Source organism: Paramisgurnus dabryanus, chromosome 13 (genome assembly GCF_030506205.2).
Source record: "Paramisgurnus dabryanus chromosome 13, PD_genome_1.1, whole genome shotgun sequence".
Lineage (NCBI taxonomy): Eukaryota > Metazoa > Chordata > Actinopteri > Cypriniformes > Cobitidae > Paramisgurnus > Paramisgurnus dabryanus.
In genome coordinates, this window is record NC_133349.1 from 33870578 (window position 1) to 33897630 (window position 27053).

The 27053-nt window shown below is 51.4% G+C and overlaps 48 non-coding genes across 48 annotated transcripts; 21 read left to right on the forward strand and 27 right to left on the reverse strand.

Annotated features, from left to right (window-relative positions):
* Positions 1 to 149: 149 nt before the first annotated feature.
* Positions 150 to 232, reverse strand: trnal-cag (transfer RNA leucine (anticodon CAG)). The gene has a single exon. It is a non-coding gene; the product is annotated as a tRNA-Leu (tRNA).
* A 1124-nt stretch (positions 233 to 1356) lies between these two features.
* On the forward strand, positions 1357 to 1430 carry trnam-cau (transfer RNA methionine (anticodon CAU)). Its single transcript has one exon. It is a non-coding gene; the product is annotated as a tRNA-Met (tRNA).
* Positions 1431 to 1522: 92 nt separating this feature from the next.
* On the forward strand, positions 1523 to 1594 carry trnae-cuc (transfer RNA glutamic acid (anticodon CUC)). The gene has a single exon. It is a non-coding gene; the product is annotated as a tRNA-Glu (tRNA).
* Positions 1595 to 1862: 268 nt separating this feature from the next.
* Positions 1863 to 1935, reverse strand: trnar-acg (transfer RNA arginine (anticodon ACG)). Its single transcript has one exon. It is a non-coding gene; the product is annotated as a tRNA-Arg (tRNA).
* A 203-nt stretch (positions 1936 to 2138) lies between these two features.
* trnal-cag (transfer RNA leucine (anticodon CAG)) lies at positions 2139 to 2221 on the reverse strand. The gene has a single exon. It is a non-coding gene; the product is annotated as a tRNA-Leu (tRNA).
* A 1124-nt stretch (positions 2222 to 3345) lies between these two features.
* trnam-cau (transfer RNA methionine (anticodon CAU)) lies at positions 3346 to 3419 on the forward strand. Its single transcript has one exon. It is a non-coding gene; the product is annotated as a tRNA-Met (tRNA).
* Positions 3420 to 3511: 92 nt separating this feature from the next.
* Positions 3512 to 3583, forward strand: trnae-cuc (transfer RNA glutamic acid (anticodon CUC)). The gene has a single exon. It is a non-coding gene; the product is annotated as a tRNA-Glu (tRNA).
* Positions 3584 to 3851: 268 nt separating this feature from the next.
* trnar-acg (transfer RNA arginine (anticodon ACG)) lies at positions 3852 to 3924 on the reverse strand. Its single transcript has one exon. It is a non-coding gene; the product is annotated as a tRNA-Arg (tRNA).
* A 203-nt stretch (positions 3925 to 4127) lies between these two features.
* On the reverse strand, positions 4128 to 4210 carry trnal-cag (transfer RNA leucine (anticodon CAG)). Its single transcript has one exon. It is a non-coding gene; the product is annotated as a tRNA-Leu (tRNA).
* A 1124-nt stretch (positions 4211 to 5334) lies between these two features.
* trnam-cau (transfer RNA methionine (anticodon CAU)) lies at positions 5335 to 5408 on the forward strand. Its single transcript has one exon. It is a non-coding gene; the product is annotated as a tRNA-Met (tRNA).
* Positions 5409 to 5500: 92 nt separating this feature from the next.
* On the forward strand, positions 5501 to 5572 carry trnae-cuc (transfer RNA glutamic acid (anticodon CUC)). The gene has a single exon. It is a non-coding gene; the product is annotated as a tRNA-Glu (tRNA).
* Positions 5573 to 5840: 268 nt separating this feature from the next.
* trnar-acg (transfer RNA arginine (anticodon ACG)) lies at positions 5841 to 5913 on the reverse strand. The gene has a single exon. It is a non-coding gene; the product is annotated as a tRNA-Arg (tRNA).
* A 203-nt stretch (positions 5914 to 6116) lies between these two features.
* On the reverse strand, positions 6117 to 6199 carry trnal-cag (transfer RNA leucine (anticodon CAG)). The gene has a single exon. It is a non-coding gene; the product is annotated as a tRNA-Leu (tRNA).
* Positions 6200 to 7323: 1124 nt separating this feature from the next.
* trnam-cau (transfer RNA methionine (anticodon CAU)) lies at positions 7324 to 7397 on the forward strand. The gene has a single exon. It is a non-coding gene; the product is annotated as a tRNA-Met (tRNA).
* A 432-nt stretch (positions 7398 to 7829) lies between these two features.
* On the reverse strand, positions 7830 to 7902 carry trnar-acg (transfer RNA arginine (anticodon ACG)). Its single transcript has one exon. It is a non-coding gene; the product is annotated as a tRNA-Arg (tRNA).
* A 203-nt stretch (positions 7903 to 8105) lies between these two features.
* On the reverse strand, positions 8106 to 8188 carry trnal-cag (transfer RNA leucine (anticodon CAG)). The gene has a single exon. It is a non-coding gene; the product is annotated as a tRNA-Leu (tRNA).
* A 1124-nt stretch (positions 8189 to 9312) lies between these two features.
* trnam-cau (transfer RNA methionine (anticodon CAU)) lies at positions 9313 to 9386 on the forward strand. Its single transcript has one exon. It is a non-coding gene; the product is annotated as a tRNA-Met (tRNA).
* A 432-nt stretch (positions 9387 to 9818) lies between these two features.
* Positions 9819 to 9891, reverse strand: trnar-acg (transfer RNA arginine (anticodon ACG)). Its single transcript has one exon. It is a non-coding gene; the product is annotated as a tRNA-Arg (tRNA).
* A 203-nt stretch (positions 9892 to 10094) lies between these two features.
* Positions 10095 to 10177, reverse strand: trnal-cag (transfer RNA leucine (anticodon CAG)). Its single transcript has one exon. It is a non-coding gene; the product is annotated as a tRNA-Leu (tRNA).
* A 1124-nt stretch (positions 10178 to 11301) lies between these two features.
* On the forward strand, positions 11302 to 11375 carry trnam-cau (transfer RNA methionine (anticodon CAU)). Its single transcript has one exon. It is a non-coding gene; the product is annotated as a tRNA-Met (tRNA).
* A 432-nt stretch (positions 11376 to 11807) lies between these two features.
* On the reverse strand, positions 11808 to 11880 carry trnar-acg (transfer RNA arginine (anticodon ACG)). The gene has a single exon. It is a non-coding gene; the product is annotated as a tRNA-Arg (tRNA).
* Positions 11881 to 12083: 203 nt separating this feature from the next.
* On the reverse strand, positions 12084 to 12166 carry trnal-cag (transfer RNA leucine (anticodon CAG)). The gene has a single exon. It is a non-coding gene; the product is annotated as a tRNA-Leu (tRNA).
* Positions 12167 to 13290: 1124 nt separating this feature from the next.
* Positions 13291 to 13364, forward strand: trnam-cau (transfer RNA methionine (anticodon CAU)). The gene has a single exon. It is a non-coding gene; the product is annotated as a tRNA-Met (tRNA).
* Positions 13365 to 13456: 92 nt separating this feature from the next.
* Positions 13457 to 13528, forward strand: trnae-cuc (transfer RNA glutamic acid (anticodon CUC)). The gene has a single exon. It is a non-coding gene; the product is annotated as a tRNA-Glu (tRNA).
* A 268-nt stretch (positions 13529 to 13796) lies between these two features.
* Positions 13797 to 13869, reverse strand: trnar-acg (transfer RNA arginine (anticodon ACG)). The gene has a single exon. It is a non-coding gene; the product is annotated as a tRNA-Arg (tRNA).
* Positions 13870 to 14072: 203 nt separating this feature from the next.
* Positions 14073 to 14155, reverse strand: trnal-cag (transfer RNA leucine (anticodon CAG)). Its single transcript has one exon. It is a non-coding gene; the product is annotated as a tRNA-Leu (tRNA).
* Positions 14156 to 15279: 1124 nt separating this feature from the next.
* Positions 15280 to 15353, forward strand: trnam-cau (transfer RNA methionine (anticodon CAU)). The gene has a single exon. It is a non-coding gene; the product is annotated as a tRNA-Met (tRNA).
* A 432-nt stretch (positions 15354 to 15785) lies between these two features.
* Positions 15786 to 15858, reverse strand: trnar-acg (transfer RNA arginine (anticodon ACG)). The gene has a single exon. It is a non-coding gene; the product is annotated as a tRNA-Arg (tRNA).
* Positions 15859 to 16061: 203 nt separating this feature from the next.
* Positions 16062 to 16144, reverse strand: trnal-cag (transfer RNA leucine (anticodon CAG)). The gene has a single exon. It is a non-coding gene; the product is annotated as a tRNA-Leu (tRNA).
* Positions 16145 to 17268: 1124 nt separating this feature from the next.
* On the forward strand, positions 17269 to 17342 carry trnam-cau (transfer RNA methionine (anticodon CAU)). Its single transcript has one exon. It is a non-coding gene; the product is annotated as a tRNA-Met (tRNA).
* A 92-nt stretch (positions 17343 to 17434) lies between these two features.
* On the forward strand, positions 17435 to 17506 carry trnae-cuc (transfer RNA glutamic acid (anticodon CUC)). The gene has a single exon. It is a non-coding gene; the product is annotated as a tRNA-Glu (tRNA).
* A 268-nt stretch (positions 17507 to 17774) lies between these two features.
* On the reverse strand, positions 17775 to 17847 carry trnar-acg (transfer RNA arginine (anticodon ACG)). Its single transcript has one exon. It is a non-coding gene; the product is annotated as a tRNA-Arg (tRNA).
* A 203-nt stretch (positions 17848 to 18050) lies between these two features.
* Positions 18051 to 18133, reverse strand: trnal-cag (transfer RNA leucine (anticodon CAG)). Its single transcript has one exon. It is a non-coding gene; the product is annotated as a tRNA-Leu (tRNA).
* Positions 18134 to 19257: 1124 nt separating this feature from the next.
* On the forward strand, positions 19258 to 19331 carry trnam-cau (transfer RNA methionine (anticodon CAU)). Its single transcript has one exon. It is a non-coding gene; the product is annotated as a tRNA-Met (tRNA).
* Positions 19332 to 19423: 92 nt separating this feature from the next.
* trnae-cuc (transfer RNA glutamic acid (anticodon CUC)) lies at positions 19424 to 19495 on the forward strand. The gene has a single exon. It is a non-coding gene; the product is annotated as a tRNA-Glu (tRNA).
* Positions 19496 to 19763: 268 nt separating this feature from the next.
* trnar-acg (transfer RNA arginine (anticodon ACG)) lies at positions 19764 to 19836 on the reverse strand. The gene has a single exon. It is a non-coding gene; the product is annotated as a tRNA-Arg (tRNA).
* A 203-nt stretch (positions 19837 to 20039) lies between these two features.
* Positions 20040 to 20122, reverse strand: trnal-cag (transfer RNA leucine (anticodon CAG)). Its single transcript has one exon. It is a non-coding gene; the product is annotated as a tRNA-Leu (tRNA).
* A 1124-nt stretch (positions 20123 to 21246) lies between these two features.
* On the forward strand, positions 21247 to 21320 carry trnam-cau (transfer RNA methionine (anticodon CAU)). Its single transcript has one exon. It is a non-coding gene; the product is annotated as a tRNA-Met (tRNA).
* Positions 21321 to 21412: 92 nt separating this feature from the next.
* Positions 21413 to 21484, forward strand: trnae-cuc (transfer RNA glutamic acid (anticodon CUC)). The gene has a single exon. It is a non-coding gene; the product is annotated as a tRNA-Glu (tRNA).
* Positions 21485 to 21752: 268 nt separating this feature from the next.
* Positions 21753 to 21825, reverse strand: trnar-acg (transfer RNA arginine (anticodon ACG)). The gene has a single exon. It is a non-coding gene; the product is annotated as a tRNA-Arg (tRNA).
* Positions 21826 to 22028: 203 nt separating this feature from the next.
* Positions 22029 to 22111, reverse strand: trnal-cag (transfer RNA leucine (anticodon CAG)). The gene has a single exon. It is a non-coding gene; the product is annotated as a tRNA-Leu (tRNA).
* A 1124-nt stretch (positions 22112 to 23235) lies between these two features.
* Positions 23236 to 23309, forward strand: trnam-cau (transfer RNA methionine (anticodon CAU)). Its single transcript has one exon. It is a non-coding gene; the product is annotated as a tRNA-Met (tRNA).
* A 432-nt stretch (positions 23310 to 23741) lies between these two features.
* trnar-acg (transfer RNA arginine (anticodon ACG)) lies at positions 23742 to 23814 on the reverse strand. Its single transcript has one exon. It is a non-coding gene; the product is annotated as a tRNA-Arg (tRNA).
* Positions 23815 to 24017: 203 nt separating this feature from the next.
* On the reverse strand, positions 24018 to 24100 carry trnal-cag (transfer RNA leucine (anticodon CAG)). Its single transcript has one exon. It is a non-coding gene; the product is annotated as a tRNA-Leu (tRNA).
* A 1124-nt stretch (positions 24101 to 25224) lies between these two features.
* trnam-cau (transfer RNA methionine (anticodon CAU)) lies at positions 25225 to 25298 on the forward strand. Its single transcript has one exon. It is a non-coding gene; the product is annotated as a tRNA-Met (tRNA).
* A 92-nt stretch (positions 25299 to 25390) lies between these two features.
* On the forward strand, positions 25391 to 25462 carry trnae-cuc (transfer RNA glutamic acid (anticodon CUC)). Its single transcript has one exon. It is a non-coding gene; the product is annotated as a tRNA-Glu (tRNA).
* A 268-nt stretch (positions 25463 to 25730) lies between these two features.
* Positions 25731 to 25803, reverse strand: trnar-acg (transfer RNA arginine (anticodon ACG)). Its single transcript has one exon. It is a non-coding gene; the product is annotated as a tRNA-Arg (tRNA).
* Positions 25804 to 26006: 203 nt separating this feature from the next.
* On the reverse strand, positions 26007 to 26089 carry trnal-cag (transfer RNA leucine (anticodon CAG)). Its single transcript has one exon. It is a non-coding gene; the product is annotated as a tRNA-Leu (tRNA).
* Positions 26090 to 27053: the final 964 nt, after the last annotated feature.

The window sequence follows — 27053 nt, forward strand, 5'->3', positions numbered from 1 at the left end:
CGGCATGCACAGCTGCCAAACTTCATCTCTACCAAAATGGAAAACCGGTTGGTCCCCCGCGTGCCTGCCTCCTGCCTTCTTTGAAAAGGACGCTCCCTCGAAAGAAACCACAATACACAGCACGGGGGGCTCCAACAAGGGCAATAGAATGTCAGAAGTGGGATTCGAACCCACGCCTCCAGAGGAGACTGCGACCTGAACGCAGCGCCTTAGACCGCTCGGCCATCCTGACGACCGCAGCTGCCACGAGCGAGTCGTTTTTCCTCCTCGGCGGATCTGTCGTTATAATTTTTGGAATGACTCACGGTTTTATTTCCTTCATGTAGCTCATCTTTAATTCTTATTTATTTCGTCACAACCGCCTTGAAATTGTGATGAATGTGGATTTCTCGAAATGAGGAACAATGTGCCTGAAGCCTTTCATTTGCCAAAAGCACACGCAGCCCGTCTCCATTTGCCCTGTAACGGATGCCTGTCAAAGTGGTTTTGCATACAACGATCCGTTCTCCCTTTCACATACTGTATTAGAACTGGGTCACAAAAAGGAATAGCCATTCTCAGACCCTGCTCGTTCTACATGAACGCGCAATGAAAATACTTGCTCAAATGCGGATGGATGCCATCATTGCAATTTAACGAAAAAGCGTCATCTCTGTACGTTTCACTGCCGCTTTATGGTTCACAGTTGCCTCCTAATGTAGCCAACTGTTAACCATACGGCGGTGACATCCTTAAAAGAACCGGTGGTATTGTGTCTCGAGCACACAAGGCAAACGAGGAATTCTTCAAGAGGTGAGTGCGAAGTACAGTTTACTGCCACAGGCAACGGCCGCAGAGCTTTTTCTTTAACAGATTCTAATACGTGGAACACGTCACCAGCTTACATTGGACAGTCTTTCAACTGTAGCACAATTAAAGTTTTCCCTTTGATAATGTGGCTAAAGACGAGCCAAACACGTGATCACTGAGTAACTGGGACTTTGCATTGTGGATATGTAACGTTATTCCATTAATCTGTCAGCTGTGTCAAATGTGTCAAATGTAAGTGTTTATTTATCATGGGTTTTATCTAGACTGAGAGCACGTGCGCCAAGATCGTCCAGCAACGGCAGGCGTGCCATTCTCGACACCATTTAAAAGACGATAGGAATCCTGGGCATGACATAGCCCCTCTGTGTCTCCTTGAAGTTATTTCTGTACGTGTAACAAGTTAAGAATGAGAAGGTCCTCAGTGTGGGTAGCCAGAGTGCAAGAAGCCCAGTCGTGCTCTGCTCGCAGGAGTTTCCTCGCTGGTGGCGCACAAAATGCCACGCAACCAGACGCAAGGGGCCACCCAGGCGTCACCGGTCCGGGCGTGCCTCGTTGGCGCAGTTAGGCAGCGCGTCAGTCTCATAATCTGAAGGTCGTGAGTTCGAGCCTCACACGGGGCAGGGTGACTTTTTGTCGACTACTTTGAGACTTTAGACCCATTTCCGTTCCGCACAGTCTGCCGGGCATCCACGGTCTGAGAGTCAGCGTGCCCTCCCTGGTGGTCTAGTGGCTAGGATTCGGCGCTCTCACCGCCGCGGCCCGGGTTCGATTCCCGGTCAGGGAACGCTCTTTTGACGTGCGCTTGCCTTTTTCACCGGCCGGGTTATGCGCAAAGCTGGCTTCGAAGGCAAGGATCGCAGCACCTCCAAGAGGCAAAGGTCCACTGCCTCCGGGCCACCGACCTAAGGTCGGCAGGCTAATTTGCCTGCCTGCAGTCCTGCGCTCCGCCATCTGAGCAATCAGTGCCTGGTGTGCGTCCTCTGCTCTACTGAGGCATGTTGACGCAGGACAGCAGACACCCAACGTGCAGGAGGAAGGAGTAAAAGCACGATCGAGCCAGCCAGGAGTCGAACCTAGAATCTTCTGATCCGTAGTCAGACGCGTTATCCATTGCGCCACTTGCCCAACGCCAGGGCCATGGGCAGTCATGCTTGCAGAAGACAGCTGGATTCTGGAGGCCGGCATGCACAGCTGCCAAACTTCATCTCTACCAAAATGGAAAACCGGTTGGTCCCCCGCGTGCCTGCCTCCTGCCTTCTTTGAAAAGGACGCTCCCTCGAAAGAAACCACAATACACAGCACGGGGGGCTCCAACAAGGGCAATAGAATGTCAGAAGTGGGATTCAAACCCACGCCTCCAGAGGAGACTGCGACCTGAACGCAGCGCCTTAGACCGCTCGGCCATCCTGACGACCGCAGCTGCCACGAGCGAGTCGTTTTTCCTCCTCGGCGGATGTGTCGTTATAATTTTTGGAATGACTCACGGTTTTATTTCCTTCATGTAGCTCATCTTTAATTCTTATTTATTTCGTCACAACCGCCTTGAAATGGTGATGAATGTGGATTTCTCGAAATGAGGAACAATGTGCCTGAAGCCTTTCATTTGCCAAAAGCACATGCAGCCCGTCTCCATTTGCCCTGTAACGGATGCCTGTCAAAGTGGTTTTGCATACAACGATCCGTTCTCCCTTTCACATACTGTATTAGAACTGGGTCACAAAAAGGAATAGCCATTCTCAGACCCTGCTCGTTCTACATGAACGCGCAATGAAAATACTTGCTCAAATGCGGATGGATGCCATCATTGCAATTTAACGAAAAAGCGTCATCTCTGTACGTTTCACTGCCGCTTTATGGTTCACAGTTGCCTCCTAATGTAGCCAACTGTTAACCATACGGCGGTGACATCCTTAAAAGAACCGATGGTGTTGTGTCTCGAGCACACAAGGCAAACGAGGAATTCTTCAAGAGGTGAGTGCGAAGTACAGTGCACTGCCACAGGCAACGGCCGCAGAGCTTTTTCTTTAACAGATTCTAATACGTGGAACACGTCACCAGCTTACATTGGACAGTCTTTCAACTGTAGCACAATTAAAGTTTTCCCTTTGATAATGTGGCTAAAGACGAGCCAAACACGTGATCACTGAGTAACTGGGACTTTGCATTGTGGATATGTAACGTTATTCCATTAATCTGTCAGCTGTGTCAAATGTGTCAAATGTAAGTGTTTATTTATCATGGGTTTTATCTAGACTGAGAGCACGTGCGCCAAGATCGTCCAGCAACGGCAGGCGTGCCATTCTCGACACCATTTAAAAGACGATAGGAATCCTGGGCATGACATAGCCCCTCTGTGTCTCCTTGAAGTTATTTCTGTACGTGTAACAAGTTAAGAATGAGAAGGTCCTCAGTGTGGGTAGCCAGAGTGCAAGAAGCCCAGTCGTGCTCTGCTCGCAGGAGTTTCCTCGCTGGTGGCGCACAAAATGCCACGCAACCAGAGGCAAGGGGCCACCCAGGCGCCACCGGTCCGGGCGTGCCTCGTTGGCGCAGTTAGGCAGCGCGTCAGTCTCATAATCTGAAGGTCGTGAGTTCGAGCCTCACACGGGGCAGGGTGACTTTTTGTCGACTACTTTGAGACTTCAGACCCATTTCCGTTCCGCACAGTCTGCCGGGCATCCACGGTCTGAGAGTCAGCGTGCCCTCCCTGGTGGTTTAGTGGCTAGGATTCGGCGCTCTCACCGCCGCGGCCCGGGTTCGATTCCCGGTCAGGGAACGCTCTTTTGACGTGCGCTTGCCTTTTTCACCGGCCGGGTTATGCGCAAAGCTGGCTTCGAAGGCAAGGATCGCAGCACCTCCAAGAGGCAAAGGTCCACTGCCTCCGGGCCACCGACCTAAGGTCGGCAGGCTAATTTGCCTGCCTGCAGTCCTGCGCTCCGCCATCTGAGCAATCAGAGCCTGGTGTGCGTCCTCTGCTCTACTGAGGCATGTTGACGCAGGACAGCAGACACCCAACGTGCAGGAGGAAGGAGTAAAAGCACGATCGAGCCAGCCAGGAGTCGAACCTAGAATCTTCTGATCCGTAGTCAGACGCGTTATCCATTGCGCCACTGGCCCAACGCCAGGGCCATGGGCAGTCATGCTTGCAGAAGACAGCTGGATTCTGGAGGCCGGCATGCACAGCTGCCAAACTTCATCTCTACCAAAATGGAAAACCGGTTGGTCCCCCGCGTGCCTGCCTCCTGCCTTCTTTGAAAAGGACGCTCCCTCGAAAGAAACCACAATACACAGCACGGGGGGCTCCAACAAGGGCAATAGAATGTCAGAAGTGGGATTCGAACCCACGCCTCCAGAGGAGACTGCGACCTGAACGCAGCGCCTTAGACCGCTCGGCCATCCTGACGACCGCAGCTGCCACGAGCGAGTCGTTTTTCCTCCTCGGCGGATCTGTCGTTATAATTTTTGGAATGACTCACGGTTTTATTTCCTTCATGTAGCTCATCTTTAATTCTTATTTATTTCGTCACAACCGCCTTGAAATTGTGATGAATGTGGATTTCTCGAAATGAGGAACAATGTGCCTGAAGCCTTTCATTTGCCAAAAGCACACGCAGCCCGTCTCCATTTGCCCTGTAACGGATGCCTGTCAAAGTGGTTTTGCATACAACGATCCGTTCTCCCTTTCACATACTGTATTAGAACTGGGTCACAAAAAGGAATAGCCATTCTCAGACCCTGCTCGTTCTACATGAACGCGCAATGAAAATACTTGCTCAAATGCGGATGGATGCCATCATTGCAATTTAACGAAAAAGCGTCATCTCTGTACGTTTCACTGCCGCTTTATGGTTCACAGTTGCCTCCTAATGTAGCCAACTGTTAACCATACGGCGGTGACATCCTTAAAAGAACCGGTGGTATTGTGTCTCGAGCACACAAGGCAAACGAGGAATTCTTCAAGAGGTGAGTGCGAAGTACAGTTTACTGCCACAGGCAATGGCCGCAGAGCTTTTTCTTTAACAGATTCTAATACGTGGAACACGTCACCAGCTTACATTGGACAGTCTTTCAACTGTAGCACAATTAAAGTTTTCCCTTTGATAATGTGGCTAAAGACGAGCCAAACACGTGATCACTGAGTAACTGGGACTTTGCATTGTGGATATGTAACGTTATTCCATTAATCTGTCAGCTGTGTCAAATGTGTCAAATGTAAGTGTTTATTTATCATGGGTTTTATCTAGACTGAGAGCACGTGCGCCAAGATCGTCCAGCAACGGCAGGCGTGCCATTCTCGACACCATTTAAAAGACGATAGGAATCCTGGGCATGACATAGCCCCTCTGTGTCTCCTTGAAGTTATTTCTGTACGTGTAACAAGTTAAGAATGAGAAGGTCCTCAGTGTGGGTAGCCAGAGTGCAAGAAGCCCAGTCGTGCTCTGCTCGCAGGAGTTTCCTCGCTGGTGGCGCACAAAATGCCACGCAACCAGACGCAAGGGGCCACCCAGGCGTCACCGGTCCGGGCGTGCCTCGTTGGCGCAGTTAGGCAGCGCGTCAGTCTCATAATCTGAAGGTCGTGAGTTCGAGCCTCACACGGGGCAGGGTGACTTTTTGTCGACTACTTTGAGACTTCAGACCCATTTCCGTTCCGCACAGTCTGCCGGGCATCCACGGTCTGAGAGTCAGCGTGCCCTCCCTGGTGGTCTAGTGGCTAGGATTCGGCGCTCTCACCGCCGCGGCCCGGGTTCGATTCCCGGTCAGGGAACGCTCTTTTGACGTGCGCTTGCCTTTTTCACCGGCCGGGTTATGCGCAAAGCTGGCTTCGAAGGCAAGGATCGCAGCACCTCAAAGAGGCAAAGGTCCACTGCCTCCGGGCCACCGACCTAAGGTCGGCAGGCTAATTTGCCTGCCTGCAGTCCTGCGCTCCGCCATCTGAGCAATCAGTGCCTGGTGTGCGTCCTCTGCTCTACTGAGGCATGTTGACGCAGGACAGCAGACACCCAACGTGCAGGAGGAAGGAGTAAAAGCACGATCGAGCCAGCCAGGAGTCGAACCTAGAATCTTCTGATCCGTAGTCAGACGCGTTATCCATTGCGCCACTGGCCCAACGCCAGGGCCATGGGCAGTCATGCTTGCAGAAGACAGCTGGATTCTGGAGGCCGGCATGCACAGCTGCCAAACTTCATCTCTACCAAAATGGAAAACCGGTTGGTCCCCCGCGTGCCTGCCTCCTGCCTTCTTTGAAAAGGACGCTCCCTCGAAAGAAACCACAATACACAGCACGGGGGGCTCCAACAAGGGCAATAGAATGTCAGAAGTGGGATTCAAACCCACGCCTCCAGAGGAGACTGCGACCTGAACGCAGCGCCTTAGACCGCTCGGCCATCCTGACGACCGCAGCTGCCACGAGCGAGTCGTTTTTCCTCCTCGGCGGATGTGTCGTTATAATTTTTGGAATGACTCACGGTTTTATTTCCTTCATGTAGCTCATCTTTAATTCTTATTTATTTCGTCACAACCGCCTTGAAATGGTGATGAATGTGGATTTCTCGAAATGAGGAACAATGTGCCTGAAGCCTTTCATTTGCCAAAAGCACATGCAGCCCGTCTCCATTTGCCCTGTAACGGATGCCTGTCAAAGTGGTTTTGCATACAACGATCCGTTCTCCCTTTCACATACTGTATTAGAACTGGGTCACAAAAAGGAATAGCCATTCTCAGACCCTGCTCGTTCTACATGAACGCGCAATGAAAATACTTGCTCAAATGCGGATGGATGCCATCATTGCAATTTAACGAAAAAGCGTCATCTCTGTACGTTTCACTGCCGCTTTATGGTTCACAGTTGCCTCCTAATGTAGCCAACTGTTAACCATACGGCGGTGACATCCTTAAAAGAACCGATGGTGTTGTGTCTCGAGCACACAAGGCAAACGAGGAATTCTTCAAGAGGTGAGTGCGAAGTACAGTGCACTGCCACAGGCAACGGCCGCAGAGCTTTTTCTTTAACAGATTCTAATACGTGGAACACGTCACCAGCTTACATTGGACAGTCTTTCAACTGTAGCACAATTAAAGTTTTCCCTTTGATAATGTGGCTAAAGACGAGCCAAACACGTGATCACTGAGTAACTGGGACTTTGCATTGTGGATATGTAACGTTATTCCATTAATCTGTCAGCTGTGTCAAATGTGTCAAATGTAAGTGTTTATTTATCATGGGTTTTATCTAGACTGAGAGCACGTGCGCCAAGATCGTCCAGCAACGGCAGGCGTGCCATTCTCGACACCATTTAAAAGACGATAGGAATCCTGGGCATGACATAGCCCCTCTGTGTCTCCTTGAAGTTATTTCTGTACGTGTAACAAGTTAAGAATGAGAAGGTCCTCAGTGTGGGTAGCCAGAGTGCAAGAAGCCCAGTCGTGCCATGCTCGCAGGAGTTTCCCCGCTGGTGGCGCACAAAATGCCACGCAACCAGACGCAAGGGGCCACCCAGGCGCCACCGGTCCGGGCGTGCCTCGTTGGCGCAGTTAGGCAGCGCGTCAGTCTCATAATCTGAAGGTCGTGAGTTCGAGCCTCACACGGGGCAGGGTGACTTTTTGTCGACTACTTTGAGACTTTAGACCCATTTCCGTTCCGCACAGTCTGCCGCGCATCCACGGTCTGAGAGTCAGCGTGCCCTCCCTGGTGGTCTAGTGGCTAGGATTCGACGCTCTCACCGCCGCGGCCCGGGTTCGATTCCCGGTCAGGGAACGCTCTTTTGACGTGCGCTTGCCTTTTTCACCGGCCGGGTTATGCGCAAAGCTGGCTTCGAAGGCAAGGATCGCAGCACCTCCAAGAGGCAAAGGTCCACTGCCTCCGGGCCACCGACCTAAGGTCGGCAGGCTAATTTGCCTGCCTGCAGTCCTGCGCTCCGCCATCTGAGCAATCAGAGCCTGGTGTGCGTCCTCTGCTCTACTGAGGCATGTTAACGCAGGACAGCAGACACCCAACGTGCAGGAGGAAGGAGTAAAAGCACGATCGAGCCAGCCAGGAGTCGAACCTAGAATCTTCTGATCCGTAGTCAGACGCGTTATTCATTGCGCCACTGGCCCAACGCCAGGGCCATGGGCAGTCATGCTTGCAGAAGACAGCTGGATTCTGGAGGCCGGCATGCACAGCTGCCAAACTTCATCTCTACCAAAATGGGAAACCGGGTGGTCCCCCGCGTGCCTGCCTCCTGCCTTCTTTGAAAAGGACGCTCCCTCGAAAGAAACCACAATACACAGCACGGGGGGCTCCAACAAGGGCAATAGAATGTCAGAAGTGGGATTTGAACCCACGCCTCCAGAGGAGACTGCGACCTGAACGCAGCGCCTTAGACCGCTCGGCCATCCTGACGACCGCAGCTGCCACGAGCAAGTCGTTTTTCCTCCTCGGCGGATGTGTCGTTATAATTTTTGGAATGACTCACGGTTTTATTTCCTTCATGTAGCTCATCTTTAATTCTTATTTATTTCGTCACAACCGCCTTGAAATGGTGATGAATGTGGATTTCTCGAAATGAGGAACAATGTGCCTGAAGCCTTTCATTTGCCAAAAGCACACGCAGCCCGTCTCCATTTGCCCTGTAACAGATGCCTGTCAAAGTGGTTTTGCATACAACGATCCGTTCTCCCTTTCACATACTGTATTAGAACTGGGTCACAAAAAGGAATAGCCATTCTCAGACCCTGCTCGTTCTACATGAACGCGCAATGAAAATACTTGCTCAAATGCGGATGGATGCCATCATTGCAATTTAACGAAAAAGCGTCATCTCTGTACGTTTCACTGCCGCTTTATGGTTCACAGTTGCCTCCTAATGTAGCCAACTGTTAACCATACGGCGGTGACATCCTTAAAAGAACCGGTGGTATTGTGTCTCGAGCACACAAGGCAAATGAGGAATTCTTCAAGAGGTGAGTGCGAAGTACAGTTTACAGCCACAGGCAACGGCCGCAGAGCTTTTACTTTAACAGATTCTAATACGTGGAACACGTCACCAGCTTACATTGGACAGTCTTTCAACTGTAGCACAATTAAAGTTTTCCCTTTGATAATGTGGCTAAAGACGAGCCAAACACGTGATCACTGAGTAACTGGGACTTTGCATTGTGGATATGTAACGTTATTCCATTAATCTGTCAGCTGTGTCAAATGTGTCAAATGTAAGTGTTTATTTATCATGGGTTTTATCTAGACTGAGAGCATGTGCGCCAAGATCGTCCAGCAACGGCAGGCGTGCCATTCTCGACACCATTTAAAAGACGATAGGAATCCTGGGCATGACATAGCCCCTCTGTGTCTCCTTGAAGTTATTTCTGTACGTGTAACAAGTTAAGAATGAGAAGGTCCTCAGTGTGGGTAGCCAGAGTGCAAGAAGCCCAGTCGTGCTCTGCTCGCAGGAGTTTCCTCGCTGGTGGCGCACAAAATGCCACGCAACCAGACGCAAGGGGCCACCCAGGCGTCACCGGTCCGGGTGTGCCTCGTTGGCGCAGTTAGGCAGCGCGTCAGTCTCATAATCTGAAGGTCGTGAGTTCGAGACTCACACGGGGCAGGGTGACTTTTTGTCGACTACTTTGAGACTTTAGACCCATTTCCGTTCCGCACAGTCTGCCGGGCATCCACGGTCTGAGAGTCAGCGTGCCCTCCCTGGTGGTCTAGTGGCTAGGATTCGACGCTCTCACCGCCGCGGCCCGGGTTCGATTCCCGGTCAGGGAACGTTCTTTTGACGTGCGCTTGCCTTTTTCACCGGCCGGGTTATGCGCAAAGCTGGCTTCGAAGGCAAGGATCGCAGCACCTCCAAGAGGCAAAGGTCCACTGCCTCCGGGCCACCGACCTAAGGTCGGCAGGCTAATTTGCCTGCCTGCAGTCCTGCGCTCTGCCATCTGAGCAATCAGAGCCTGGTGTGCGTCCTCTGCTCTACTGAGGCATGTTGACGCAGGACAGCAGACACCCAACGTGCAGGAGGAAGGAGTAAAAGCACGATCGAGCCAGCCAGGAGTCGAACCTAGAATCTTCTGATCCGTAGTCAGACGCGTTATCCATTGCGCCACTGGCCCAACGCCAGGGCCATGGGCAGTCATGCTTGCAGAAGACAGCTGGATTCTGGAGGCCGGCATGCACAGCTGCCAAACTTCATCTCTACCAAAATGGGAAACCGGTTGGTCCCCCGCGTGCCTGCCTCCTGCCTTCTTTGAAAAGGACGCTCCCTCGAAAGAAACCACAATACACAGCACGGGGGGCTCCAACAAGGGCAATAGAATGTCAGAAGTGGGATTCAAACCCACGCCTCCAGAGGAGACTGCGACCTGAACGCAGCGCCTTAGACCGCTCGGCCATCCTGACGACCCCAGCTGCCACGAGCGAGTCGTTTTTCCTCCTCGGCGGATGTGTCGTTATAATTTTTGGAATGACTCACGGTTTTATTTCCTTCATGTAGCTCATCTTTAATTCTTATTTATTTCGTCACAACCGCCTTGAAATGGTGATGAATGTGGATTTCTCGAAATGAGGAACAATGTGCCTGAAGCCTTTCATTTGCCAAAAGCACACGCAGCCCGTCTCCATTTGCCCTGTAACGGATGCCTGTCAAAGTGGTTTTGCATACAACGATCCGTTCTCCCTTTCACATACTGTATTAGAACTGGGTCACAAAAAGGAATAGCCATTCTCAGACCCTGCTCGTTCTACATGAACGCGCAATGAAAATACTTGCTCAAATGCGGATGGATGCCATCATTGCAATTTAACGAAAAAGTGTCATCTCTGTACGTTTCACTGCCGCTTTATGGTTCACAGTTGCCTCCTAATGTAGCCAACTGTTAACCATACGGCGGTGACATCCTTAAAAGAACCGGTGGTATTGTGTCTCGAGCACACAAGGCAAACGAGGAATTCTTCAAGAGGTGAGTGCGAAGTACAGTTTACTGCCACAGGCAACGGCCGCAGAGCTTTTTCTTTAACAGATTCTAATACGTGGAACACGTCACCAGCTTACATTGGACAGTCTTTCAACTGTAGCACAATTAAAGTTTTCCCTTTGATAAAGTGGCTAAAGACGAGCCAAACACGTGATCACTGAGTAACTGGGACTTTGCATTGTGGATATGTAACGTTATTCCATTAATCTGTCAGCTGTGTCAAATGTGTCAAATGTAAGTGTTTATTTATCATGGGTTTTATCTAGACTGAGAGCACGTGCGCCAAGATCGTCCAGCAACGGCAGGCGTGCCATTCTCGACACCATTTAAAAGACGATAGGATTCCTGGGCATGACATAGCCCCTCTGTGTCTCCTTGAAGTTATTTCTGTACGTGTAACAAGTTAAGAATGAGAAGGTCCTCAGTGTGGGTAGCCGGAGTGCAAGAAGCCCAGTCGTGCCATGCTCGCAGGAGTTTCCCCGCTGGGGGCGCACAAAATGCCACGCAACCAGACGCAAGGGGCCACCCAGGCGCCACCGGTCCGGGCGTGCCTCTTTGGCACAGTTAGGCAGCGCGTCAGTCTCATAATCTGAAGGTCGTGAGTTCGAGCCTCACACGGGGCAGGGTGACTTTTTGTCGACTACTTTGAGACTTTAGACCCATTTCCGTTCCGCACAGTCTGCCGCGCATCCACGGTCTGAGAGTCAGCGTGCCCTCCCTGGTGGTCTAGTGGCTAGGATTCGACGCTCTCACCGCCGCGGCCCGGGTTCGATTCCCGGTCAGGGAACGCTCTTTTGACGTGCGCTTGCCTTTTTCACCGGCCGGGTTATGCGCAAAGCTGGCTTCGAAGGCAAGGATCGCAGCACCTCCAAGAGGCAAAGGTCCACTGCCTCCGGGCCACCGACCTAAGGTCGGCAGGCTAATTTGCCTGCCTGCAGTCCTGCGCTCCGCCATCTGAGCAATCAGAGCCTGGTGTGCGTCCTCTGCTCTACTGAGGCATGTTGACGCAGGACAGCAGACACCCAACGTGCAGGAGGAAGGAGTAAAAGCACGATCGAGCCAGCCAGGAGTCGAACCTAGAATCTTCTGATCCGTAGTCAGACGCGTTATCCATTGCGCCACTGGCCCAACGCCAGGGCCATGGGCAGTCATGCTTGCAGAAGACAGCTGGATTCTGGAGGCCGGCATGCACAGCTGCCAAACTTCATCTCTACCAAAATGGGAAACCGGTTGGTCCCTCGCGTGCCTGCCTCCTGCCTTCTTTGAAAAGGACGCTCCCTCGAAAGAAACCACAATACACAGCACGGGGGGCTCCAACAAGGGCAATAGAATGTCAGAAGTGGGATTCAAACCCACGCCTCCAGAGGAGACTGCGACCTGAACGCAGCGCCTTAGACCGCTCGGCCATCCTGACGACCGCAGCTGCCACGAGCGAGTCGTTTTTCCTCCTCGGCGGATGTGTCGTTATAATTTTTGGAATGACTCACGGTTTTATTTCCTTCATGTAGCTCATCTTTAATTCTTATTTATTTCGTCACAACCGCCTTGAAATGGTGATGAATGTGGATTTCTCGAAATGAGGAACAATGTGCCTGAAGCCTTTCATTTGCCAAAAGCACACGCAGCCCGTCTCCATTTGCCCTGTAACGGATGCCTGTCAAAGTGGTTTTGCATACAACGATCCATTCTCCCTTTCACATACTGTATTAGAACTGGGTCACAAAAAGGAATAGCCATTCTCAGACCCTGCTCGTTCTACATGAACGCGCAATGAAAATACTTGCTCAAATGCGGATGGATGCCATCATTGCAATTTAACGAAAAAGCGTCATCTCTGTACGTTTCACTGCCGCTTTATGTTTCACAGTTGCCTCCTAATGTAGCCAACTGTTAACCATACGGCGGTGACATCCTTAAAAGAACCGGTGGTATTGTGTCTCGAGCACACAAGGCAAACGAGGAATTCTTCAAGAGGTGAGTGCGAAGTACAGTTTACTGCCACAGGCAACGGCCGCAGAGCTTTTTCTTTAACAGATTCTAATACGTGGAACACGTCACCAGCTTACATTGGACAGTCTTTCAACTGTAGCACAATTAAAGTTTTCCCTTTGATAATGTGGCTAAAGACGAGCCAAACACGTGATCACTGAGTAACTGGGACTTTGCATTGTGGATATGTAACGTTATTCCATTAATCTGTCAGCTGTGTCAAATGTGTCAAATGTAAGTGTTTATTTATCATGGGTTTTATCTAGACTTAGAGCATGTGCGCCAAGATCGTCCAGCAACGGCAGGCGTGCCATTCTCGACACCATTTAAAAGACGATAGGAATCCTGGGCATGACATAGCCCCTCTGTGTCTCCTTGAAGTTATTTCTGTACGTGTAACAAGTTAAGAATGAGAAGGTCCTCAGTGTGGGTAGCCAGAGTGCAAGAAGCCCAGTCGTGCTCTGCTCGCAGGAGTTTCCTCGCTGGTGGCGCACAAAATGCCACGCAACCAGACGCAAGGGGCCACCCAGGCGTCACCGGTCCGGGCGTGCCTCGTTGGCGCAGTTAGGCAGCGCGTCAGTCTCATAATCTGAAGGTCGTGAGTTCGAGCCTCACACGGGGCAGGGTGACTTTTTGTCGACTACTTTGAGACTTTAGACCCATTTCCGTTCCGCACAGTCTGCCGGGCATCCACGGTCTGAGAGTCAGCGTGCCCTCCCTGGTGGTCTAGTGGCTAGGATTCGGCGCTCTCACCGCCGTGGCCCGGGTTCGATTCCCGGTCAGGGAACGCTCTTTTGACGTGCGCTTGCCTTTTTCACCGGCCGGGTTATGCGCAAAGCTGGCTTCGAAGGCAAGGATCGCAGCACCTCCAAGAGGCAAAGGTCCACTGCCTCCGGGCCACCGACCTAAGGTCGGCAGGCTAATTTGCCTGCCTGCAGTCCTGCGCTCCGCCATCTGAGCAATCAGTGCCTGGTGTGCGTCCTCTGCTCTACTGAGGCATGTTGACGCAGGACAGCAGACACCCAACGTGCAGGAGGAAGGAGTAAAAGCACGATCGAGCCAGCCAGGAGTCGAACCTAGAATCTTCTGATCCGTAGTCAGACGCGTTATCCATTGCGCCACTGGCCCAACGCCAGGGCCATGGGCAGTCATGCTTGCAGAAGACAGCTGGATTCTGGAGGCCGGCATGCACAGCTGCCAAACTTCATCTCTACCAAAATGGAAAACCGGTTGGTCCCCCGCGTGCCTGCCTCCTGCCTTCTTTGAAAAGGACGCTCCCTCGAAAGAAACCACAATACACAGCACGGGGGGCTCCAACAAGGGCAATAGAATGTCAGAAGTGGGATTCGAACCCACGCCTCCAGAGAAGACTGCGACCTGAACGCAGCGCCTTAGACCGCTCGGCCATCCTGACGACCGCAGCTGCCACGAGCGAGTCGTTTTTCCTCCTCGGCGGATGTGTCGTTATAATTTTTGGAATGACTCACGGTTTTATTTCCTTCATGTAGCTCATCTTTAATTCTTATTTATTTCGTCACAACCGCCTTGAAATGGTGATGAATGTGGATTTCTCGAAATGAGGAACAATGTGCCTGAAGCCTTTCATTTGCCAAAAGCACACGCAGCCCGTCTCCATTTGCCCTGTAACGGATGCCTGTCAAAGTGGTTTTGCATACAACGATCCGTTCTCCCTTTCACATACTGTATTAGAACTGGGTCACAAAAAGGAATAGCCATTCTCAGACCCTGCTCGTTCTACATGAACGCGCAATGAAAATACTTGCTCAAATGCGGATGGATGCCATCATTGCAATTTAACGAAAAAGCGTCATCTCTGTACGTTTCACTGCCGCTTTATGGTTCACAGTTGCCTCCTAATGTAGCCAACTGTTAACCATACGGCGGTGACATCCTTAAAAGAACCGATGGTGTTGTGTCTCGAGCACACAAGGCAAACGAGGAATTCTTCAAGAGGTGAGTGCGAAGTACAGTGCACTGCCACAGGCAACGGCCGCAGAGCTTTTTCTTTAACAGATTCTAATACGTGGAACACGTCACCAGCTTACATTGGACAGTCTTTCAACTGTAGCACAATTAAAGTTTTCCCTTTGATAATGTGGCTAAAGACGAGCCAAACACGTGATCACTGAGTAACTGGGACTTTGCATTGTGGATATGTAACGTTATTCCATTAATCTGTCAGCTGTGTCAAATGTGTCAAATGTAAGTGTTTATTTATCATGGGTTTTATCTAGACTGAGAGCACGTGCGCCAAGATCGTCCAGCAACGGCAGGCGTGCCATTCTCGACACCATTTAAAAGACGATAGGAATCCTGGGCATGACATAGCCCCTCTGTGTCTCCTTGAAGTTATTTCTGTACGTGTAACAAGTTAAGAATGAGAAGGTCCTCAGTGTGGGTAGCCAGAGTGCAAGAAGCCCAGTCGTGCTCTGCTCGCAGGAGTTTCCTCGCTGGTGGCGCACAAAATGCCACGCAACCAGAGGCAAGGGGCCACCCAGGCGCCACCGGTCCGGGCGTGCCTCGTTGGCGCAGTTAGGCAGCGCGTCAGTCTCATAATCTGAAGGTCGTGAGTTCGAGCCTCACACGGGGCAGGGTGACTTTTTGTCGACTACTTTGAGACTTCAGACCCATTTCCGTTCCGCACAGTCTGCCGGGCATCCACGGTCTGAGAGTCAGCGTGCCCTCCCTGGTGGTTTAGTGTCTAGGATTCGGCGCTCTCACCGTCGCGGCCCGGGTTCGATTCCCGGTCAGGGAACGCTCTTTTGACGTGCGCTTGCCTTTTTCACCGGCCGGGTTATGCGCAAAGCTGGCTTCGAAGGCAAGGATCGCAGCACCTCCAAGAGGCAAAGGTCCACTGCCTCCGGGCCACCGACCTAAGGTCGGCAGGCTAATTTGCCTGCCTGCAGTCCTGCGCTCCGCCATCTGAGCAATCAGAGCCTGGTGTGCGTCCTCTGCTCTACTGAGGCATGTTGACGCAGGACAGCAGACACCCAACGTGCAGGAGGAAGGAGTAAAAGCACGATCGAGCCAGCCAGGAGTCGAACCTAGAATCTTCTGATCCGTAGTCAGACGCGTTATCCATTGCGCCACTGGCCCAACGCCAGGGCCATGGGCAGTCATGCTTGCAGAAGACAGCTGGATTCTGGAGGCCGGCATGCACAGCTGCCAAACTTCATCTCTACCAAAATGGAAAACCGGTTGGTCCCCCGCGTGCCTGCCTCCTGCCTTCTTTGAAAAGGACGCTCCCTCGAAAGAAACCACAATACACAGCACGGGGGGCTCCAACAAGGGCAATAGAATGTCAGAAGTGGGATTCGAACCCACGCCTCCAGAGGAGACTGCGACCTGAACGCAGCGCCTTAGACCGCTCGGCCATCCTGACGACCGCAGCTGCCACGAGCGAGTCGTTTTTCCTCCTCGGCGGATCTGTCGTTATAATTTTTGGAATGACTCACGGTTTTATTTCCTTCATGTAGCTCATCTTTAATTCTTATTTATTTCGTCACAACCGCCTTGAAATTGTGATGAATGTGGATTTCTCGAAATGAGGAACAATGTGCCTGAAGCCTTTCATTTGCCAAAAGCACACGCAGCCCGTCTCCATTTGCCCTGTAACGGATGCCTGTCAAAGTGGTTTTGCATACAACGATCCGTTCTCCCTTTCACATACTGTATTAGAACTGGGTCACAAAAAGGAATAGCCATTCTCAGACCCTGCTCGTTCTACATGAACGCGCAATGAAAATACTTGCTCAAATGCGGATGGATGCCATCATTGCAATTTAACGAAAAAGCGTCATCTCTGTACGTTTCACTGCCGCTTTATGGTTCACAGTTGCCTCCTAATGTAGCCAACTGTTAACCATACGGCGGTGACATCCTTAAAAGAACCGGTGGTATTGTGTCTCGAGCACACAAGGCAAACGAGGAATTCTTCAAGAGGTGAGTGCGAAGTACAGTTTACTGCCACAGGCAACGGCCGCAGAGCTTTTTCTTTAACAGATTCTAATACGTGGAACACGTCACCAGCTTACATTGGACAGTCTTTCAACTGTAGCACAATTAAAGTTTTCCCTTTGATAATGTGGCTAAAGACGAGCCAAACACGTGATCACTGAGTAACTGGGACTTTGCATTGTGGATATGTAACGTTATTCCATTAATCTGTCAGCTGTGTCAAATGTGTCAAATGTAAGTGTTTATTTATCATGGGTTTTATCTAGACTGAGAGCACGTGCGCCAAGATCGTCCAGCAACGGCAGGCGTGCCATTCTCGACACCATTTAAAAGACGATAGGAATCCTGGGCATGACATAGCCCCTCTGTGTCTCCTTGAAGTTATTTCTGTACGTGTAACAAGTTAAGAATGAGAAGGTCCTCAGTGTGGGTAGCCAGAGTGCAAGAAGCCCAGTCGTGCTCTGCTCGCAGGAGTTTCCTCGCTGGTGGCGCACAAAATGCCACGCAACCAGACGCAAGGGGCCACCCAGGCGTCACCGGTCCGGGCGTGCCTCGTTGGCGCAGTTAGGCAGCGCGTCAGTCTCATAATCTGAAGGTCGTGAGTTCGAGCCTCACACGGGGCAGGGTAACTTTTTGTCGACTACTTTGAGACTTTAGACCCATTTCCGTTCCGCACAGTCTGCCGGGCATCCACGGTCTGAGAGTCAGCGTGCCCTCCCTGGTGGTCTAGTGGCTAGGATTCGGCGCTCTCACCGCCGCGGCCCGGGTTCGATTCCCGGTCAGGGAACGCTCTTTTGACGTGCGCTTGCCTTTTTCACCGGCCGGGTTATGCGCAAAGCTGGCTTCGAAGGCAAGGATCGCAGCACCTCCAAGAGGCAAAGGTCCACTGCCTCCGGGCCACCGACCTAAGGTCGGCAGGCTAATTTGCCTGCCTGCAGTCCTGCGCTCCGCCATCTGAGCAATCAGTGCCTGGTGTGCGTCCTCTGCTCTACTGAGGCATGTTGACGCAGGACAGCAGACACCCAACGTGCAGGAGGAAGGAGTAAAAGCACGATCGAGCCAGCCAGGAGTCGAACCTAGAATCTTCTGATCCGTAGTCAGACGCGTTATCCATTGCGCCACTGGCCCAACGCCAGGGCCATGGGCAGTCATGCTTGCAGAAGACAGCTGGATTCTGGAGGCCGGCATGCACAGCTGCCAAACTTCATCTCTACCAAAATGGAAAACCGGTTGGTCCCCCGCGTGCCTGCCTCCTGCCTTCTTTGAAAAGGACGCTCCCTCGAAAGAAACCACAATACACAGCACGGGGGGCTCCAACAAGGGCAATAGAATGTCAGAAGTGGGATTCAAACCCACGCCTCCAGAGGAGACTGCGACCTGAACGCAGCGCCTTAGACCGCTCGGCCATCCTGACGACCGCAGCTGCCACGAGCGAGTCGTTTTTCCTCCTCGGCGGATGTGTCGTTATAATTTTTGGAATGACTCACGGTTTTATTTCCTTCATGTAGCTCATCTTTAATTCTTATTTATTTCGTCACAACCGCCTTGAAATGGTGATGAATGTGGATTTCTCGAAATGAGGAACAATGTGCCTGAAGCCTTTCATTTGCCAAAAGCACATGCAGCCCGTCTCCATTTGCCCTGTAACGGATGCCTGTCAAAGTGGTTTTGCATACAACGATCCGTTCTCCCTTTCACATACTGTATTAGAACTGGGTCACAAAAAGGAATAGCCATTCTCAGACCCTGCTCGTTCTACATGAACGCGCAATGAAAATACTTGCTCAAATGCGGATGGATGCCATCATTGCAATTTAACGAAAAAGCGTCATCTCTGTACGTTTCACTGCCGCTTTATGGTTCACAGTTGCCTCCTAATGTAGCCAACTGTTAACCATACGGCGGTGACATCCTTAAAAGAACCGATGGTGTTGTGTCTCGAGCACACAAGGCAAACGAGGAATTCTTCAAGAGGTGAGTGCGAAGTACAGTGCACTGCCACAGGCAACGGCCGCAGAGCTTTTTCTTTAACAGATTCTAATACGTGGAACACGTCACCAGCTTACATTGGACAGTCTTTCAACTGTAGCACAATTAAAGTTTTCCCTTTGATAATGTGGCTAAAGACGAGCCAAACACGTGATCACTGAGTAACTGGGACTTTGCATTGTGGATATGTAACGTTATTCCATTAATCTGTCAGCTGTGTCAAATGTGTCAAATGTAAGTGTTTATTTATCATGGGTTTTATCTAGACTGAGAGCACGTGCGCCAAGATCGTCCAGCAACGGCAGGCGTGCCATTCTCGACACCATTTAAAAGACGATAGGAATCCTGGGCATGACATAGCCCCTCTGTGTCTCCTTGAAGTTATTTCTGTACGTGTAACAAGTTAAGAATGAGAAGGTCCTCAGTGTGGGTAGCCAGAGTGCAAGAAGCCCAGTCGTGCTCTGCTCGCAGGAGTTTCCTCGCTGGTGGCGCACAAAATGCCACGCAACCAGAGGCAAGGGGCCACCCAGGCGCCACCGGTCCGGGCGTGCCTCGTTGGCGCAGTTAGGCAGCGCGTCAGTCTCATAATCTGAAGGTCGTGAGTTCGAGCCTCACACGGGGCAGGGTGACTTTTTGTCGACTACTTTGAGACTTCAGACCCATTTCCGTTCCGCACAGTCTGCCGGGCATCCACGGTCTGAGAGTCAGCGTGCCCTCCCTGGTGGTTTAGTGGCTAGGATTCGGCGCTCTCACCGCCGCGGCCCGGGTTCGATTCCCGGTCAGGGAACGCTCTTTTGACGTGCGCTTGCCTTTTTCACCGGCCGGGTTATGCGCAAAGCTGGCTTCGAAGGCAAGGATCGCAGCACCTCCAAGAGGCAAAGGTCCACTGCCTCCGGGCCACCGACCTAAGGTCGGCAGGCTAATTTGCCTGCCTGCAGTCCTGCGCTCCGCCATCTGAGCAATCAGAGCCTGGTGTGCGTCCTCTGCTCTACTGAGGCATGTTGACGCAGGACAGCAGACACCCAACGTGCAGGAGGAAGGAGTAAAAGCACGATCGAGCCAGCCAGGAGTCGAACCTAGAATCTTCTGATCCGTAGTCAGACGCGTTATCCATTGCGCCACTGGCCCAACGCCAGGGCCATGGGCAGTCATGCTTGCAGAAGACAGCTGGATTCTGGAGGCCGGCATGCACAGCTGCCAAACTTCATCTCTACCAAAATGGAAAACCGGTTGGTCCCCCGCGTGCCTGCCTCCTGCCTTCTTTGAAAAGGACGCTCCCTCGAAAGAAACCACAATACACAGCACGGGGGGCTCCAACAAGGGCAATAGAATGTCAGAAGTGGGATTCGAACCCACGCCTCCAGAGGAGACTGCGACCTGAACGCAGCGCCTTAGACCGCTCGGCCATCCTGACGACCGCAGCTGCCACGAGCGAGTCGTTTTTCCTCCTCGGCGGATCTGTCGTTATAATTTTTGGAATGACTCACGGTTTTATTTCCTTCATGTAGCTCATCTTTAATTCTTATTTATTTCGTCACAACCGCCTTGAAATTGTGATGAATGTGGATTTCTCGAAATGAGGAACAATGTGCCTGAAGCCTTTCATTTGCCAAAAGCACACGCAGCCCGTCTCCATTTGCCCTGTAACGGATGCCTGTCAAAGTGGTTTTGCATACAACGATCCGTTCTCCCTTTCACATACTGTATTAGAACTGGGTCACAAAAAGGAATAGCCATTCTCAGACCCTGCTCGTTCTACATGAACGCGCAATGAAAATACTTGCTCAAATGCGGATGGATGCCATCATTGCAATTTAACGAAAAAGCGTCATCTCTGTACGTTTCACTGCCGCTTTATGGTTCACAGTTGCCTCCTAATGTAGCCAACTGTTAACCATACGGCGGTGACATCCTTAAAAGAACCGGTGGTATTGTGTCTCGAGCACACAAGGCAAACGAGGAATTCTTCAAGAGGTGAGTGCGAAGTACAGTTTACTGCCACAGGCAACGGCCGCAGAGCTTTTTCTTTAACAGATTCTAATACGTGGAACACGTCACCAGCTTACATTGGACAGTCTTTCAACTGTAGCACAATTAAAGTTTTCCCTTTGATAATGTGGCTAAAGACGAGCCAAACACGTGATCACTGAGTAACTGGGACTTTGCATTGTGGATATGTAACGTTATTCCATTAATCTGTCAGCTGTGTCAAATGTGTCAAATGTAAGTGTTTATTTATCATGGGTTTTATCTAGACTGAGAGCACGTGCGCCAAGATCGTCCAGCAACGGCAGGCGTGCCATTCTCGACACCATTTAAAAGACGATAGGAATCCTGGGCATGACATAGCCCCTCTGTGTCTCCTTGAAGTTATTTCTGTACGTGTAACAAGTTAAGAATGAGAAGGTCCTCAGTGTGGGTAGCCAGAGTGCAAGAAGCCCAGTCGTGCTCTGCTCGCAGGAGTTTCCTCGCTGGTGGCGCACAAAATGCCACGCAACCAGACGCAAGGGGCCACCCAGGCGTCACCGGTCCGGGCGTGCCTCGTTGGCGCAGTTAGGCAGCGCGTCAGTCTCATAATCTGAAGGTCGTGAGTTCGAGCCTCACACGGGGCAGGGTGACTTTTTGTCGACTACTTTGAGACTTCAGACCCATTTCCGTTCCGCACAGTCTGCCGGGCATCCACGGTCTGAGAGTCAGCGTGCCCTCCCTGGTGGTCTAGTGGCTAGGATTCGGCGCTCTCACCGCCGCGGCCCGGGTTCGATTCCCGGTCAGGGAACGCTCTTTTGACGTGCGCTTGCCTTTTTCACCGGCCGGGTTATGCGCAAAGCTGGCTTCGAAGGCAAGGATCGCAGCACCTCAAAGAGGCAAAGGTCCACTGCCTCCGGGCCACCGACCTAAGGTCGGCAGGCTAATTTGCCTGCCTGCAGTCCTGCGCTCCGCCATCTGAGCAATCAGTGCCTGGTGTGCGTCCTCTGCTCTACTGAGGCATGTTGACGCAGGACAGCAGACACCCAACGTGCAGGAGGAAGGAGTAAAAGCACGATCGAGCCAGCCAGGAGTCGAACCTAGAATCTTCTGATCCGTAGTCAGACGCGTTATCCATTGCGCCACTGGCCCAACGCCAGGGCCATGGGCAGTCATGCTTGCAGAAGACAGCTGGATTCTGGAGGCCGGCATGCACAGCTGCCAAACTTCATCTCTACCAAAATAGAAAACCGGTTGGTCCCCCGCGTGCCTGCCTCCTGCCTTCTTTGAAAAGGACGCTCCCTCGAAAGAAACCACAATACACAGCACGGGGGGCTCCAACAAGGGCAATAGAATGTCAGAAGTGGGATTCAAACCCACGCCTCCAGAGGAGACTGCGACCTGAACGCAGCGCCTTAGACCGCTCGGCCATCCTGACGACCGCAGCTGCCACGAGCGAGTCGTTTTTCCTCCTCGGCGGATGTGTCGTTATAATTTTTGGAATGACTCACGGTTTTATTTCCTTCATGTAGCTCATCTTTAATTCTTATTTATTTCGTCACAACCGCCTTGAAATGGTGATGAATGTGGATTTCTCGAAATGAGGAACAATGTGCCTGAAGCCTTTCATTTGCCAAAAGCACATGCAGCCCGTCTCCATTTGCCCTGTAACGGATGCCTGTCAAAGTGGTTTTGCATACAACGATCCGTTCTCCCTTTCACATACTGTATTAGAACTGGGTCACAAAAAGGAATAGCCATTCTCAGACCCTGCTCGTTCTACATGAACGCGCAATGAAAATACTTGCTCAAATGCGGATGGATGCCATCATTGCAATTTAACGAAAAAGCGTCATCTCTGTACGTTTCACTGCCGCTTTATGGTTCACAGTTGCCTCCTAATGTAGCCAACTGTTAACCATACGGCGGTGACATCCTTAAAAGAACCGATGGTGTTGTGTCTCGAGCACACAAGGCAAACGAGGAATTCTTCAAGAGGTGAGTGCGAAGTACAGTGCACTGCCACAGGCAACGGCCGCAGAGCTTTTTCTTTAACAGATTCTAATACGTGGAACACGTCACCAGCTTACATTGGACAGTCTTTCAACTGTAGCACAATTAAAGTTTTCCCTTTGATAATGTGGCTAAAGACGAGCCAAACACGTGATCACTGAGTAACTGGGACTTTGCATTGTGGATATGTAACGTTATTCCATTAATCTGTCAGCTGTGTCAAATGTGTCAAATGTAAGTGTTTATTTATCATGGGTTTTATCTAGACTGAGAGCACGTGCGCCAAGATCGTCCAGCAACGGCAGGCGTGCCATTCTCGACACCATTTAAAAGACGATAGGAATCCTGGGCATGACATAGCCCCTCTGTGTCTCCTTGAAGTTATTTCTGTACGTGTAACAAGTTAAGAATGAGAAGGTCCTCAGTGTGGGTAGCCAGAGTGCAAGAAGCCCAGTCGTGCCATGCTCGCAGGAGTTTCCCCGCTGGTGGCGCACAAAATGCCACGCAACCAGACGCAAGGGGCCACCCAGGCGCCACCGGTCCGGGCGTGCCTCGTTGGCGCAGTTAGGCAGCGCGTCAGTCTCATAATCTGAAGGTCGTGAGTTCGAGCCTCACACGGGGCAGGGTGACTTTTTGTCGACTACTTTGAGACTTTAGACCCATTTCCGTTCCGCACAGTCTGCCGCGCATCCACGGTCTGAGAGTCAGCGTGCCCTCCCTGGTGGTCTAGTGGCTAGGATTCGACGCTCTCACCGCCGCGGCCCGGGTTCGATTCCCGGTCAGGGAACGCTCTTTTGACGTGCGCTTGCCTTTTTCACCGGCCGGGTTATGCGCAAAGCTGGCTTCGAAGGCAAGGATCGCAGCACCTCCAAGAGGCAAAGGTCCACTGCCTCCGGGCCACCGACCTAAGGTCGGCAGGCTAATTTGCCTGCCTGCAGTCCTGCGCTCCGCCATCTGAGCAATCAGAGCCTGGTGTGCGTCCTCTGCTCTACTGAGGCATGTTAACGCAGGACAGCAGACACCCAACGTGCAGGAGGAAGGAGTAAAAGCACGATCGAGCCAGCCAGGAGTCGAACCTAGAATCTTCTGATCCGTAGTCAGACGCGTTATTCATTGCGCCACTGGCCCAACGCCAGGGCCATGGGCAGTCATGCTTGCAGAAGACAGCTGGATTCTGGAGGCCGGCATGCACAGCTGCCAAACTTCATCTCTACCAAAATGGGAAACCGGGTGGTCCCCCGCGTGCCTGCCTCCTGCCTTCTTTGAAAAGGACGCTCCCTCGAAAGAAACCACAATACACAGCACGGGGGGCTCCAACAAGGGCAATAGAATGTCAGAAGTGGGATTTGAACCCACGCCTCCAGAGGAGACTGCGACCTGAACGCAGCGCCTTAGACCGCTCGGCCATCCTGACGACCGCAGCTGCCACGAGCAAGTCGTTTTTCCTCCTCGGCGGATGTGTCGTTATAATTTTTGGAATGACTCACGGTTTTATTTCCTTCATGTAGCTCATCTTTAATTCTTATTTATTTCGTCACAACCGCCTTGAAATGGTGATGAATGTGGATTTCTCGAAATGAGGAACAATGTGCCTGAAGCCTTTCATTTGCCAAAAGCACACGCAGCCCGTCTCCATTTGCCCTGTAACAGATGCCTGTCAAAGTGGTTTTGCATACAACGATCCGTTCTCCCTTTCACATACTGTATTAGAACTGGGTCACAAAAAGGAATAGCCATTCTCAGACCCTGCTCGTTCTACATGAACGCGCAATGAAAATACTTGCTCAAATGCGGATGGATGCCATCATTGCAATTTAACGAAAAAGCGTCATCTCTGTACGTTTCACTGCCGCTTTATGGTTCACAGTTGCCTCCTAATGTAGCCAACTGTTAACCATACGGCGGTGACATCCTTAAAAGAACCGGTGGTATTGTGTCTCGAGCACACAAGGCAAATGAGGAATTCTTCAAGAGGTGAGTGCGAAGTACAGTTTACAGCCACAGGCAACGGCCGCAGAGCTTTTACTTTAACAGATTCTAATACGTGGAACACGTCACCAGCTTACATTGGACAGTCTTTCAACTGTAGCACAATTAAAGTTTTCCCTTTGATAATGTGGCTAAAGACGAGCCAAACACGTGATCACTGAGTAACTGGGACTTTGCATTGTGGATATGTAACGTTATTCCATTAATCTGTCAGCTGTGTCAAATGTGTCAAATGTAAGTGTTTATTTATCATGGGTTTTATCTAGACTGAGAGCATGTGCGCCAAGATCGTCCAGCAACGGCAGGCGTGCCATTCTCGACACCATTTAAAAGACGATAGGAATCCTGGGCATGACATAGCCCCTCTGTGTCTCCTTGAAGTTATTTCTGTACGTGTAACAAGTTAAGAATGAGAAGGTCCTCAGTGTGGGTAGCCAGAGTGCAAGAAGCCCAGTCGTGCTCTGCTCGCAGGAGTTTCCTCGCTGGTGGCGCACAAAATGCCACGCAACCAGACGCAAGGGGCCACCCAGGCGTCACCGGTCCGGGTGTGCCTCGTTGGCGCAGTTAGGCAGCGCGTCAGTCTCATAATCTGAAGGTCGTGAGTTCGAGACTCACACGGGGCAGGGTGACTTTTTGTCGACTACTTTGAGACTTTAGACCCATTTCCGTTCCGCACAGTCTGCCGGGCATCCACGGTCTGAGAGTCAGCGTGCCCTCCCTGGTGGTCTAGTGGCTAGGATTCGGCGCTCTCACCGCCGCGGCCCGGGTTCGATTCCCGGTCAGGGAACGCTCTTTTGACGTGCGCTTGCCTTTTTCACCGGCCGGGTTATGCGCAAAGCTGGCTTCGAAGGCAAGGATCGCAGCACCTCCAAGAGGCAAAGGTCCAATGCCTCCGGGCCACCGACCTAAGGTCGGCAGGCTAATTTGCCTGCCTGCAGTCCTGCGCTCCGCCATCTGAGCAATCAGAGCCTGGTGTGCGTCCTCTGCTCTACTGAGGCATGTTGACGCAGGACAGCAGACACCCAACGTGCAGGAGGAAAGAGTAAAAGCACGATCGAGCCAGCCAGGAGTCGAACCTAGAATCTTCTGATCCGTAGTCAGACGCGTTATCCATTGCGCCACTGGCCCAACGCCAGGGCCATGAGCAGTCATGCTTGCAGAAGACAGCTGGATTCTGGAGGCCGGCATGCACAGCTGCCAAACTTCATCTCTACCAAAATGGAAAACCGGGTGGTCCCCCGCGTGCCTGCCTCCTGCCTTCTTTGAAAAGGACGCTCCCTCGAAAGAAACCACAATACACAGCACGGGGGGCTCCAACAAGGGCAATAGAATGTCAGAAGTGGGATTCGAACCCACGCCTCCAGAGGAGACTGCGACCTGAACGCAGCGCCTTAGACCGCTCGGCCATCCTGACGACCGCAGCTGCCACGAGCGAGTCGTTTTTCCTCATCGGCGGATGTGTCGTTATAATTTTTGGAATGACTCACGGTTTTATTTCCTTCATGTAGCTCATCTTTAATTCTTATTTATTTCGTCACAACCGCCTTGAAATGGTGATGAATGTGGATTTCTCGAAATGAGGAACAATGTGCCTGAAGCCTTTCATTTGCCAAAAGCACACGCAGCCCGTCTCCATTTGCCCTGTAACGGATGCCTGTCAAAGTGGTTTTGCATACAACGATCCGTTCTCCCTTTCACATACTGTATTAGAACTGGGTCACAAAAAGGAATAGCCATTCTCAGACCCTGCTCGTTCTACATGAACGCGCAATGAAAATACTTGCTCAAATGCGGATGGATGCCATCATTGCAATTTAACGAAAAGGTGTCATCTCTGTACGTTTCACTGCCGCTTTATGGTTCACAGTTGCCTCCTAATGTAGCCAACTGTTAACCATACGGCGGTGACATCCTTAAAAGAACCGGTGGTATTGTGTCTCGAGCACACAAGGCAAACGAGGAATTCTTCAAGAGGTGAGTGCGAAGTACAGTTTACTGCCACAGGCAACGGCCGCAGAGCTTTTTCTTTAACAGATTCTAATACGTGGAACACGTCACCAGCTTACATTGGACAGTCTTTCAACTGTAGCACAATTAAAGTTTTCCCTTTGATAATGTGGCTAAAGACGAGCCAAACACGTGATCACTGAGTAACTGGGACTTTGCATTGTGGATATGTAACGTTATTCCATTAATCTGTCAGCTGTGTCAAATGTGTCAAATGTAAGTGTTTATTTATCATGGGTTTTATCTAGACTGAGAGCACGTGCGCCAAGATCGTCCAGCAACGGCAGGCGTGCCATTCTCGACACCATTTAAAAGACGATAGGAATCCTGGGCATGACATAGCCCCTCTGTGTCTCCTTGAAGTTATTTCT